Source organism: Kogia breviceps, chromosome 1 (genome assembly GCF_026419965.1).
Source record: "Kogia breviceps isolate mKogBre1 chromosome 1, mKogBre1 haplotype 1, whole genome shotgun sequence".
NCBI lineage: Eukaryota > Metazoa > Chordata > Mammalia > Artiodactyla > Physeteridae > Kogia > Kogia breviceps.
In genome coordinates, this window is record NC_081310.1 from 11,750,392 (window position 1) to 11,763,482 (window position 13,091).

The following is a 13,091-nucleotide window of genomic DNA, read 5'->3' on the forward strand; positions in this document are numbered from 1 at the left end:
ACTGTGGGAAACTGCACAGAAGCCACGTCTCAGCAAAACGTCTTGGCAGGAAATGGGTGGACATGTAGAAATGCAATCACTGTCTTATTTATTTGCCACTCTTGGGAATAGTAATGTGAAAGTGACTAATACGGTATAATAGTTCCCAGAACCAATTAATTAATCATAGCATGCCATTAACAGATACATTCCTTGGAGGGAGAATATTTCATGCTCAGGGAAATTAAAGCTTTTTATGATGATACAATTTTCCCAGTCAAAGGTGCTTTAAATTTACATTCTCACACTGTTAACAAGGTCGGGGATTTCCTGAATGAAGGAGTGATTTTCATAAGGTCTACAGGTGATTTCTGGAGAAAATTCAGTGTTCGTGTGGAGTGGAATTGGAGAAAGGTTCTTTTTGTACTTTTACGTGCACTTTGCATTAATTGAAAATATTTAGTTTATTGATCCCATTTTTTAAAAAGCAAATTTTTATACAGTCAACTTTCTTTTAAAACCTAGTCCTATACCTGCTTTCACTTCAAATAAATGCGACAGAGACCCAGTCTCTTCATGGAAAAGTTTGAAGTTTGGTTAGCTAGTTTACAACTTTCTTTTTTTTTTTTACACCGGTGTTAGATGTTAGTCATTTTCTTCCTTAGGTTTATGAATCAATTTACACTGGTTACTTAACACCATGCAGATACAGTTAACATTTTTTTTAAGCATTTGGCTTTGTTCATATTACTGCAAAGCCAACTGTTTTATTTATGGTAATATTAAATACTTAGGCAAGTGTGTAAAGCACACAAAATTTATTTTCCTTGATTCTTACCACCTCCCGGGAACATGGGTCATTATTGCACAGTCTATTTTTCACTATCCCCAGTCACTTAATCAAATAGTGTCCAGTACTAACAAACGCATTCATGAAATAAAATATTAAAGCTAAATGTTTCTTAGTGTGTAATTTTATACTTTTCCCTCTTTCTTCATGATTGTCTTTTTAAAACTCAGTATACGGGCTATCAAGGGTCCTTATCATTTATTTTCACTCTAGTCCTCAATAATATCATATTGTATATAATTGTTCTTTCCTATGGCTTTTTTTTTTTTTTTTTTTTTTTTTTTTTTTTTTGCTGTACGCGGGCCTCCCACTGTTGTGGCCTCTCCCGCTGCGGAGCACAGGCTCCGGACGCGCAGGCGCAGCCGCTCCGTGGCGGCACGTGGGATCTTCCCGGACCGGGGAACGAACGCACGAACCCGCGTCCCCTACATCGTCAGATGGACTCTCAACCACTGCGCCACCAGGGAAGCCCCTTTTCTATGGCCCTTTTTCCTACTTTTCACCTCTGGATATTAGCCTCTAATCTGGTTGTCTGAGTTCAATGAGCATTCTGCATTCTCTTCTCATAGCTTCAATGTACTGAATGAACATTACTTAAAAATCTTTAAATATATAATAGGAAATACCGCTCTTCCTAGATTTGCTCTCCTCACCTTTGGAAGTATCTCTCTGTGCCTCACTTGTGGGCTGTTGTTTAACTCCAAAGAAAATAATTGCAGACCCAAGCTCCCTCTTTTTCCATTTAGATACCCTTATACATGTCTGTGGTATTTTTGTTGCTTGGAAACCTATTTATTGCTTTCTGGACCCACTTTGGGCAAGATTGTACTATCTCAAGTGCTTGGTCTGCTGTTTCAACACAATTCATACCCCTCTCTGGCTACTCCACACCTGTCACACTGATGGCCAGGAGAGGCTCTGTGACCAGTACAGATGTCTCCCAGAGTAGGGGGGCAAAGCCCGTATGAATACAGGTTGCATGATAATGTTAATATCCCACTATGGAAAAATGCACAGCATGAAGAAAAGAGATACTTCAGAGCATGGGAATGAACTTGGTTTTGGATACACTTTACTCATCTCTTGACATAAGATAAAGGGAGCTTAAAAACTGATTCTCCTCCATCCGAACTCTATCCTCCTTTGGACCATGGCTAGAAAGGCTGTGTAATTTATCGTACAAATAGAACTTTTTGAGAATAAAGAAAAAGTACTGTTAATAATTATGTCAGCATTACAGGCTTAAATCTACACTTCTGCACACAGTACTTGCATATACTCTCACCCACAAAGTGTTGCTAATAAGTCTTAATTAAACCAGGAACTGTTTCCAAAATTTCAGCACTTATTCTTGGATAGCTCCCTTCATTAGGCACATGCTAACTATTCCTAATAAAATGTAATCCAAACAAAAAAACAGGCAAAAATTGAGTCTATTTCCCCCATAAACTAATTTTTTAATTGGGCTTTGGCCAAACACAATAATAAAATTTTGACTTTATTTGCAAAAGGTTTAAGCTTGAAGCAAATAAAATAAGAATAAAATAGTAATAAAACATTAGGAATAGAACAGTGAACATATACATAATAGAATTTAATGTAAAAGCAATATTAATAGTAAACCAGTTCACAGTACTGACATGAATAATATTGTACCAAGGAATTTTGTACAAAATATTAAAAAATATGTTAAAAAATCTAAAAATTAACATTACCCTATGTAAACAAGGAAAAAGTTTCCTCTCCTATTTGGTAGTGTCTAGAGTTAAAAAACAGCTCAAAGGGCTTCCCTGGTGGTGCAGTGGTTGAGAGTCCACCTGCCGATGCAGGGGACATGGGTTCATGCCCCGGTCCGGGAGGATCCCACCTGCCGCGGAGCGGCTGGACCCGTGAGCCATGGGTGCTGAGCCTGCACGTCCAGAGCCTGTGCTCCGCAACGGGAGAGGCCACAACAGTGAGAGGCCCGCATAACACACACACACACACACACACACACACACACACACACACACACACACACGCACACAAAGCTCAAGTATAAGTAATACTCATATGCAAATTGATCCTGACACACATTCATTAATGATTAAAGATACCAAGTCGAATTTAATCAGTCACTGCTTACCATATGTCCTTTATTTTTTTTAACCATTGTTTTTATTAGTTATCTATTTTATACATATTAGTGTATATATGTCAATCCCAATCGCCCAGTTCATCCCACCACCAGCACCACCACCTGCCCCCTCCTTTTCCTCCTTGGGGTCCATACGTTTGTTCTCTACATCTGTGTCTCTATTTCTGCCTTGCAAACCTGTTCACCTGTACCATTTTTCTAGACTCCACATATATGCGTTAATATACGATATTTGTTTTTCTCTTTCTGGCTTACTTCACTCTGTATAACAGTATCTAGGTCCACCCACGTCTCTGCAAATGGCACAATTTCATTCCTTTTATGGCTGAGTAATATTCCATTGTATATATGTACCACATCTTCTTTATCCATTCAACTGTCAATGGACATTTAGGTTGCTTCCATGTCCTGGCTATTGTAAATAGTCCTGCAATGAACATTGGGGTGCATGTGTCTTTTGAATTATGGTTTTCTCTAGGTATATGCCCAATAGTGGGATTGCTGGGTCATATGGTAATTCTATTGTTAGTTTTTAAAGGAACCTCTATACTGTTTTCATAGTGGCTGTATCAATTTACATTCCCACCAACAGTGCAAGAGGGTTCCCTTTTTTCCACACCCTCTCCAGCATTTGTTGTTTGTAGATCTTCTGATGATGCCAAGTCTAACTGCTATGAGGTGATACCACATTTTAGTTTTGATTTGGATTTCTCTAATAAATAGTGATGTTAAGCTTCTTTTCATGTGCTCTTGGCCATATTTATGTCTTCTATGGAGAAATGTCTACTTAGGTCTTCTGCTCATTTTTGGATTGGGTTGTTTGTTTTTTAATATTGAGCTGCATGAGCTGTTTATATACCTTCTTCTCACAAAATGGTCTGTGTTCATCTCTACCCCACCCCCCACATATTCCACTGTTCTGCTCTTCTCTCAGTTACCTGAACCTCTCATCTTAACACTGTGTATGAGTCAGGGTTCTCCTGAGGAAACGGAAGATATCTCTCTATATTTATATCCTTCTTTGTATATATCTATGTCTATGTCATATATCTCTATCTGAGATATATAAGAGAGAGAGAGAGAGAGATATTTTAATGAATTGGCTCATACAGTTATGACAGCTGGCCATTCTGAAATCTGCTGGGCAGCTTGTAAGTAGAAAATTCAGACAGGGTTTTTATGTTGCTATTTTCAGGCAGAATTCTTTCTTCTGGAAATTTCAGTCTTTGCTCTTAAGGCCTTCAATTGGTTGGATGACGTTCACCCACATTATGAATGGTAGTACTTCAAGTCTACTGATAGTAAATATTAATCCATCTAAAAAATATCTTCACATCAACATTTAAGCTGGTGTTTGACTAAACAACTGGGTACTACACACTAGCCAAGCTGATATATAAAATTAACCATTACATCCTGCCTGGGGGTGTAGCTTTCCTTTTCCTAAGAATAAAACATTTCCTAGAAATAAAACATTTATCTTTCAAGGATGACTATTGTTTATCAAAACATGATTTTTCTCTCTTCTTACTCTTACCCTCCTTTGGATCATGTTTTAAATGACTATATAATTTATTGTTTAAACAGGAATCTTTCTGAGTCTGGGCCAAATCAGGGCTATCTCTCCCAAGAATTGTGCTACTAGGTTAGGGAGTGAAACAGCTAAATGGTTCTGTAGAGTTGTATGCTCAGAGGAGCATAATATAAAAAAATAGTAAAAGAAAAAATAAGATTGAGGGAATATATGGAGGCTTCTATGATTAGAAGAATCTACCATCCCTTGAGACGTACACATTGCTATATTTAAAATGGATAACCAACAATGACCTACTGTAGAGCACAGGGAACTCTGCTCAATATTATGTAACAACCTAAATGGGAAAAGAATTTGAAAAAGAATAGATATATGTATATGTATAACTGAATCACTTTGCTGTACACCTGAAACTATCACAACATTGTTAGTCAACTCTACTCCAATATAAAATAAAAAGTTTAAAAAAATAAAAATATTTTAAAAATAAAAAATAGCTCATAATTACTGAGCATTTTCTATGTAACAGACACAAATACTTGTGCATTTAATCCAAATAACAATCTTTTAATGTGAAAACAATTATTTTCCCATTTTATAGATGAGGAACTTGAGGCTTGCTGCACTTAGGTGACTTGCCAAAAGCCTCAGAAACAAAAATGGTCAGAGGAATTGAATGAAAGCCATCTGTGCTATACCTCTCATCATTGCAGAAGAACAATAAAAGGTAGTGACTGGTTTCATAATTATCATCACTGTCATCAAAACCATTGAATTCCAACCCCTCTACCAATTATATTTCCAGGAATTCATCTCATAGTTATAATGCAGGAGTATAATACAGTATGTTCAAAAAAAAAGAAGAATCTACCCCATTAAGACACATATTTTTTCTTTCAAACTTCTGTTTATTGAATACTGAGGTCTCTAAGCCATAATTATTGACCATTAGTCTCTTATCCTTTGCTGAAAGAGAATAGAATAGAGGTTGGCTAAACAATGTAAATGAAAACTCTATCTCTCTATTCACCTTTACTCATCCCAAAGATTTTATATGATATTAAATTTCTGTCTCTCTCCCTGCTCCACCCCCAATTTCTTTTCTTTATAATTTCTTGCCTCCATTCCATATTCTGGGTAAAGAGAATAAAACAAGTAAGAATTGGGAAATAAAGCAAAGCTTAAGTATTTCTACCCAACTCTTGAATATCTATCTCTCCATCAGATTATAATCAGTGCTATGTCAGGATTTAAATTTCTCTGTGATTTCAGTGGTAGCATGATGTCTCATGCTTAAAAGATTTCTAAAATTTTGTTTACTGCTCTCAGGGACTCAGACGAGATTATGATGATTATTATGATTATTATGACTCCCAACAACTCTGCCACCAGGGAAGTCCCCCAAATATAAAGATTTCTAAAAATGCCTCTAGGTTTTATAGCAGATACTTCTTGACTTTTTACCCAGTTAAGTAGATATTTTGTAGGTAAAGTTTATGAGGACCTTTTAATTCTGTAATGTTCTTTAAGAATAAAAAAGTAAACCCCAAACCTCATCAATTCCCAGACTGAGATTTTCTATTTGTCATTAGGTAGTCTATGAAAGAAATTAAGGATCTATTCCAACAGGATTTTTAAAATATTTTTATATTAAAAATCACTGTAAGTGCCCAAGAAGGTATCTTATTATGAACGTGTCTTTTAAAGTCATCATAGACCCTTTCATTGAGATGAATCTTGCAGTTCTTGTAATCCAAAGAAGAGTTTTAAAAGAAAATTTCAAAATAATCTACCTTTGTTGCAGTGCCAGGCACTGATTACAGGTGTAGATTACAAAGTGAACACAATAGTCAAAATCCTGTGGGAGGAACTGGGAGACTGGGATTGACACATATACATTATTGATATGTATAAAACAGACAACTGATGGGAACATACTGTATAGCACAGATAACTCTACCTAATGCACTGTGGTAACCTAAATGGGAGGGAAGTCCAAAAGGGAGGGTGATATCTGTATGTGTATGGCTGATGCATTTTTTTGTGCAGACAACATTGTAAAGCAACCATACTCCAGAAAAATTAATTTAAAAAATCCTTAGTCTTAAGAAATGTAAATCCTAGTGGAGGAAGAGACAATAAACCATATATATGTAAAATATATGGTATATCAGATTGTTCCAAGGAGGAAAATCAACAAAGAGAAGAGAAATTAGGAGAGTTTAGAGAGTTGAAACATTTAGTGACATAGTTAGCTAAGGCACAACTTTGAGGACATTTGAGCACAATTATGTAGAAGGTAAATTGTTGAGCCATCTGGCTATCTGCAGAAAGAGGATTACATTTATAGGAAATGAATGCAAGGTAAGGAGTCTACAAAGTTCGAAAAAAAAAAAAAGCAGGGTGAGAGGTTGGGAATGGAACAAATGAGGGAAAAATCTTAAGAGTGAGGGCAGCAAGATAATGGGATGTGGACTATATCAGATTGTAAAGGGTCTTATGGGTCTTTGTAAGAATTTTGAGGGAAGTGAAAACCAAGTGGAGACCACTGAGCAAAGGGAATGTCATGATCACTCTCATTTCTTTGTTGATACTTGACTGAGATACGCCAGTGCAAAAGTAAGGAGATACGAGACAATCCAAGGGACAGATGACGGTAATGTGGAACACGAAGGTAAATATAGACGTAGAGAGGAAAAAATAGAGTTGGGGCAATTTCGAATCAACAGGATTTCCCAAAAGATGGACTGATTCTTGGATACTCAAGAAGAGGAATCATGATGACTCTGAAGTTGTTAGAATGAACAATTGGAAAGACGGAGTGAACTTCATTAAAATGGGGGGTGCTTCAGGTGAAGATTTTGACAGTTGAGGGCATTTCATCCTTGAGATGTTTACTAAATATCTAACTGGAGATGTTGCATAGGAATATGGATATATCAATATGAATCTGAAGCTCGGGGGAGAATTTTGGCCAGAGATAAAAATGTGGAAATCATTAGCATATTTTTTTTCAAGACATGCTGTCTACATGGTTGCAGTCAAGGATTAGACCAACAGTTGGATTTAACCAAGATTGTAGTTTTGGCAGTGGGGATCAGTAAAGCAAGGGAAAGGCAAATGAGTTGAAGCTGCACAACATTTAGTAATTTCTGTGGTTAACCATTAAATTTTAAGTTGTGTAAGGAGGATAGAGGGGAGCTGAAGGGATTCTGGACAGTAAAAAGTTGACAGAAATGGTAGGTCATTGCTCCTGTTGGACCTAACGGTTTGTTGGTTTTAGACAGGTAAGGGGAAATACAGAGTGATGAGCACAGAGAGGGCTATAAGAAATCGGGATTGGAGAGAGGTCAAGTTGAGACTCATATAATTCTTCGTATTTTTGATGTTACATAACCAGAAATTTTAAACCATATTTCATACTTATGTAGACATCACTATTAAATATTCAAAATAAAACATTTACAAAATATAAATTTGATAATGTTTACAAAGCAAATTACAAGCCTTTTAAAAAATAGAAAAAAAGGCCAATTTTTCTAGATACTATACATTGTTTTCAGGACAAATGACTCGAGGATAATAAATTGAACATGATTGTTATCAAACAGCAGTGCATTTACTAATTAAAATTGAAAAATATATGTGGAGTTGTCACTTCATATGATATAAAAAAAATTTAAAGGTACCTAAGTTATAAGAAGTGTCTAAAGTTACAGAAAATGATTTCATAACAGTCTCCTATCACTTACATTTATATGACATTTAAACATTTTTTGAACAGTTATCTAATAATAACTATCTTCACACAAAGGATTCTGAGGTTGGTGGAAGAGAGACTTACAAATAAGAAAACTGAGGAATAATTTAGATTTCCCAGAGCCACACAATTGGTCTCCTTCTTAACTCCTTCTTACACTAAGGTATAAGACTTAGTGTTGGCAGGGACGTTAGATTATTTTATTTAAAGTCCTGAATTTACAGAGAAAAACCTGAGACACAGACACTTAAGTTAGTGACTTAGCCAAGTCACTTCCTTACCATATTTAACGTCAGGAGATTTGCCTTTATAAAGTCAATTTGCCAAGCTGAAATGTTGCATGGGAATTCTCACTAGGAGAGCAGTTTATTTTGGAGGAGAACAAGATTGGATTCACATAATACAAGTCTATCCATAAATTTGTCTCAAATTTTATTTTTCCTAAGTTAGTTATTTTTAAGGGGAGCTGAGGAGGAGGATGAAGTAAGGGTTAAATGATATGCACAATCTGAGTCTCTGGCTGTAATGTAGCAGAATGCAGGCTTTATCCTGACAATTTTGTCAAGACCATATAAAATAAATATTTCAAAAAGAAAAGTTATTTTTGGCATTGGGCAAGCTAATTTGAATTATAATACACGATCCACATAATAAATTCACTTTCTTCTCAAACGTTTGGACAGTCTTTGATTTTTGCCTTTTTGTTTTTGTTTTTGCAATGCTAAGCAAATCATGGGTGTTAGCTTTTTATTTGCATGACAATGTTTTTAGAAAGAAAATTCAATGCACGTTGGAGGTTTGGGGGTTAGTAGATCTCTATAATCATCTTCATCCCTGAAATGCTATTACCTATTAACCAAGGCTTGCAAAGCTTTTTGCTTCACATAAAGTAAAATGCAGTAATCATCTTTTAGAATATGTTCTCCATTTCAATTTAATGAGTCTACTACCATGCCACCATACTATGGAGAAAAATTAGCACTTGGAAACATTTTGAAATGGCTCTAATTTTAGGTATAATTATTTAACACTAGTGATGAGAAATTAAACAACTGAAATTCCTCCAATTAATAATAATATAGATATAGAGACAGGCATTTGAGGGTGATTAACTCATTTATTTGTCTGTTTGCTGGTCACATTATTTCTTTAGTATTGTCACTTATCTCTCTAAAGATTCTGGTGCAGTAAATGACCTCGTGGAATTCCTACGGATTGCTGGCCTTTCTGTGCTCTCAGATAGTCTGCCAAGTTCACATAACATTAGATTGAATGGGTCTATTCCACATAAAAGAAAAAATATATAAAATCAAACGGTACATTTTCTTTTCATCTATGAACTTGAAAGATATTAAAGCAAGAACAGTAACTTCCCAAACCACAAATCGTCATTGAATAGGAAAAGAAGCCAATTAGTATAAAACTCTATCTGGGGGAAAAAATGAAAAGCCTAATTTAACTATCTTCAGAAGATGTTTTCAGCAGGTTTCTAATTAATCATTTCTCATTAATGAGTTCCTACTTCAGTTCAGGTTAAGGTAGTAAATCCTATATAACCACAGAAATATTTATAGTTGAAAGTCCAAGATGGAATTTTCTGCAAGAATTTTGTTGTTAACTATTGTAATTGCTATAATGGCAAGCTGCTAACTGTGCTTACTTAAACAATATTTAATAATATAATGATTTTTACTTTTTGACCCAAGCTCTAGTAAAAATAGTAATAATGTATTGTAATGTACATCAATTCTATCAAATACTTTTCTGGAAAAAAAATGTAAAGCTTACATAACTAATCCCAGAAATTGAAAAACAAAAAGCTCTGTGTTCTGTAAATAGAAAACACAATAAGGATTTACAAATTTTATCTCATGATTCAAAGGTCTAGTAATTAACTGAGCACAGAATGTGGACCAAGTCTTGTACTAAAATAAAAGGATTAGAATAAAAATAATAATTAACTGCTATCATTTTTTGTATAGATGTATGAATATTTCACACAATATAAGATTTTTCTAGTCATAGTAAATAAAATACTAAATAATATTTGTACTTGCTTAAGTTTAACAGGTATTACACGAAGTGAGAGAGTAACATTGACATATATACACTACCAAATGTAAAATAGATAGCTAGTGGGAAGCAGCTGCATAGCACAGGGAAATCAGCTCGTTGCTTTGTGACCACCTAAAGGGGTGGGATAGGGAGGGTGGGAGGGAGGCTCACGAGGGAGGGGATATGGAGATATATGTATACATATAGCTGATTCACTTTGTTGTAAAGCAGAAACTAACACAACATCATAAAGCAATTATACTCCAATAAAGATGTTAAAAATAAACAAACAAACAAATAAAAAAGGGTTTAAAAAAAAAGCACTGTAAAATATTTTGGGAGGGTTTTAAAAGAAATAAACCTAAGAATGTCATTTATTTTAGGAATCTTTTGTTCCTGTCAGTGTACAAAATATATCTATGTAATTTAGCAGATAATTATAATTTTTATCATATGTAAAACGATATAAACAATTATTACTCAAAAATGTAGGACTCTATTATATGTGTATGCCAGACAAATCATAGTTTTATATCAGAAAGAATTTTAAGCAGAGCTTAAGAAAATAATAAAAGTGCACTACATGCAACTAAACTTTAATTAATGTAAGGATGCCCTCCCCCCCACTTTTTGGATAGATTTTTCAACCTTATTTGCATATTGTTACGGAACATGATTCATTTCTTTTAGAGTTGCTCTAGCCCTAATTCTGTAATGACATGTTTCATTCGTATGGATCATTCATGTAGTTTGAATGGTCTTCCCAGGGCACAAGGACAAAGCATGCACCCCAGGAATTCTCTAATACTTTCTGTTTATTGGGAGATCCCACTAGTTTCTAATAATGCTCTGACTAATTTCTCACTGTGACTACTCATAGTTATTATCTTTCAAAGATAACATCTATGAGATTCTCTGAAAGTATGTGAACTGAATAGTGCCCAGTGCCCTTTAACAAATGCAGCAAAAAATATTAAATTGAGACTACATGATCTCCTCCATTTAATGGTTATGACTCCTTGGGTGTTTAATAACCCCTAAACTAAAACTTATATTCTCACATGTAATTACTGATTTCTGAAAGAAAACAAAGGGATATACACTAAACATTGATTTTATTTAAATGAATTATAAGCTCAAGTTTGGCAGAAAATCCAATAGGTTAATATATAATATCAGTAAGGGAATTTACAATTTCGTAAATAGGACTTCAAAGAAAAACATTACCAAGGGAACTATTCAGTAAGTAATTTGAATTCCATGTTCCACAAATGCTATGGCACATTACATATATTTAATGACATAATATAAACAGAAGCTCCCTCAAAAACATAATGTCAAATTCTCCTCATTTGATCCAGCAGTCCGAATACTGGGCATATACCTAGAGAAAACCATATTTCAAAAAGACACATGCACCCCAATGTTCGTTGCAGCACTATTTACAATAACCAGGTCATGGAAGTAATCTAAATGCCCACTGACAGACGAATGGATAAAGAAGATGTGGTACATATATACAATGGAATATTACTCAGCCATAAAAAGGAACAAAATTGGGTCATTTATAGAGACATGGAAGAACCTAGAGACTATCATACAGAGTGAAGTAAGTCAGAAAGAGAAAAACAAATATTGTATATTAACACACATATGTGGAATCTGGAAAAACAATACAGATGAACCTGTTTGCAAGGCAGAAATAGAGACACAAATGTAGAGAATAAAAGTATGGACACCACCAAGGGGAGCAAATGGGGAAGGGGTGGTGGTGGGATGAATTGGGAGATTGGGATTGACATATATACTCTAATATGTATAAAATAGGTAACTAATAAGAACCTACTGTATAAAAATAAATAAATTAAATTAAATTTTAAAAACGTTCTCCTAATTCAAGGTTACATACCTGATTGAACTTTCTGAGATTTTTACTTCTTGTTTTAGCTCAAATAATTCATTTTTCTGCCTTAGGAAAAACATTTTCTGTTTAAATTTTTGGATAAGTATTCTGTTGTGTGACAATGTGCCTTTGTGTTGCCCAGGATAAAGTTTATAAAGTTTGTAAATTATATCTCAAAAATTTAAATCATCTACAGTATTCTTTTTATTTGTTGAGCACTTTCAATATTTAAAATAATTTTATAAATGTATTTAATTTGATTTGATCCTGAGCTTTCCCTAGATCAAAATTTTAGTCCTATAAACATTATCCCACTAAATTAAAATTAAAATGCCATTATATCCTTTCTTTCTTTCACATCTGTGGCTTTTTTAAACTATGCTGAAACATAAATCTCTACATGTTTTAAATTATTTTTATGTAAGTTAGTTTCTGCATTAACTAGTCTTAAAATATTTTCGCATTTTCTAAATTAAACTATATGTTAAGAAAAACAAAATATTTAATCGATATTATTTAATTAGATCTTTGTTAAAATGTTTTTGAAAATATATATCCTTTGTACTTAGCACCAATTGATCTCAAATAACTGCAAATAAAAACTTGATCAAATATTGGGGTGTGTCTACATCTGGAGTTATGGAACTCAGCGGTGTGGTTATACAGTAATAAATTAGATCAAATGAAATAGTGAATCATCTTTAGTACCTATTAATTTTCCAAATATATATATATGTATATATAATTAAATTTATTAGAGTACCATTAGAGATTTTATGGATTAGAGAATTTATTTTTTACAAGAAAATGAATAATAAAAGTATAATCTTATTGTCAAAATCAGTGCTTCAATCAATTGAAAAGGATGATAAA